Genomic DNA, 2,097 nt, shown 5'->3' with positions numbered 1-2,097 from the left:
TTTGAGAAAATAAAAAGACAAGCTGCAAAATGGGATATAATATATCCAAAGACTTGTATCCATAATACATAAAGAAGTCTTATAGGTCAATAACAGAAGACAACTCAATTAAAAATGGGGCAAAAATATTGAACAGACATGTCACAAAACTAGAATGGCCAAAAAGCACATGAAAAATGCTCAGCATTATTAATCACAAGAGAAATGCAAATAAAACCACAACAAGACAGCATTACACATACACAAAAAAGGCTAAAGTGTAAAATACTGACAATTCCAAGTGCTAACAAGGAGATGGAGCAACTAGACGTCTCATACATTGCTACATGACCACTTTTAGAATGCAGATGGACAGTTTTTTTTTAAACATATCCTTGCCATGTAACCCTGCAATTTCAGTTCAAAATATTTATGTAAGAGAAATGAAAACATATGTCCAAACCCTTGTCTATGAATTTCATAGGATCCTTCTTCATAGTAGCCCCAAACCAGAAAAAATCCAAATGAATCATTAGCAGGTGAATAAATAAATTGCAGTATATTCATACAATGGACTATTACTCAATAATAAAAAGTAACAAACTACTGATATACATAGCAACCTAGATAAATCTGAAAATCATTAGGCTGGGTGAAAGAAGGTAGATACAAAAGGCTGTGTGTCTGCGTCTATCAATATGAAACTCTGAAAACACAAATCTAGTCTACCAGAGTAGAAGGAGAATCAGTGGTTTCTTAGGGTCTGTGGTAAGGGCTGGAGATTGAGAAGTGGCACAAGGGATGGGGTGATAGGATTGTTCTGTGTTTAGATTGTGGTGGTGATAACATGGACATGATGGCAGAGTGGTTAAGTGATTGACTGCTAACAGAAAGGTCAGCAGTTTAAACCTACCAGCTGCTCCGTGGGAAAAAGATGTGGCTGTCTGCTTCCATAAAGACGTACAGCCTTGGAAGTCCTATGAGGACAGTTCTACTCTGTCCTATAAGGTTGCTATGAGTGGCAATCAACTCACAGGCAACAGGTATTGTATCTTTGTCAAAACTCATCAAACTGTATACAAGCAGTCCCAGGTTATAAATGTCCAATCTATGGACAACTCATACTTGCCCTTTAATGTTATGCAAATTTGCCCTAACTTTGAAATGATTAACCAAATCCCTACTCACAACAAATTCTTCATTACAATCATTTTTGTTTGATGCATGTCCAGCTTTTAAATCATTAAAAAGCCTTTGAGCCTTATCATACAATAAAGTAAAGCTGAGTAAGAACGATATGAACCTGGTTCAACTTACCTACGAGTTCTACTTAAAGACACAGGAACAGACCTTGTTTGTAACTGAGATACTGCTTATATTTTAAAGGGTTATATTTTAAAGTACACTCCTTTAAAATACACAGTTTGCTAAAGTTTAATAAAGTACATCTAAGGTGCAACTAAGGAGCTCTGGTGGTGTAGTGGTTCAGGCATTTGATTGCTAACCAGAAGGTGAGTGGTTCAAACCCATCAGCTGCTCTTCGGAAGAAAGATAAGGCAGTCTACTTCTGTAAAGGTTTGTTGTTGTTGTTAAGTGCCGTCGAGTCGTTTCCGACTCATAGCGACCCCATGCACAGCAGAATGAAACACTGCCCTATCCCGCACCAGCCCCACAATCCCTCCTATACTTGAGCTCATCATTGCAGCCACCATCTCATTGAAGGCCTCCCCCTCTTTCGTCGACCCTCCACCCTACCAAGCATGACATCCTTCTCCAGGGAATGGTCCCTCCTTACAACATGACCAAAAGAGGTGAGACGAAGTCTGGCCATTGCTGCTTCCAAGGAGCATTCTGGCTGCACTTCCTCCAGGACAGATCTGTTAGTTCTTTTAGCAGTCCATGGTACTTTCAGCATTCTTCGCCAGCACCACAACTCAAAAGCATCAACTCTTTTTCGGTCTTCCTTGTTCATTGTCCAGCTCTCACATGCATACGAGGCGATTGGAAATATCATGGCTTGTGTCAGGCGCACCTTAGTCCTCAAGGAAGAGCAGGAGAAAGGGGATAAAAGCCTTGAACCCGGACAGAAGAGCAGTCAGCCCCAGGGTTACAGGTGAG

This window comes from Orycteropus afer, unplaced genomic scaffold (genome assembly GCF_000298275.1).
Source record: "Orycteropus afer afer isolate SDZICR_OR568_19922 unplaced genomic scaffold, OryAfe1.0 scaffold00107, whole genome shotgun sequence".
Lineage (NCBI taxonomy): Eukaryota > Metazoa > Chordata > Mammalia > Tubulidentata > Orycteropodidae > Orycteropus > Orycteropus afer.
Note: the sequence above shows the minus strand (reverse complement) of the source record.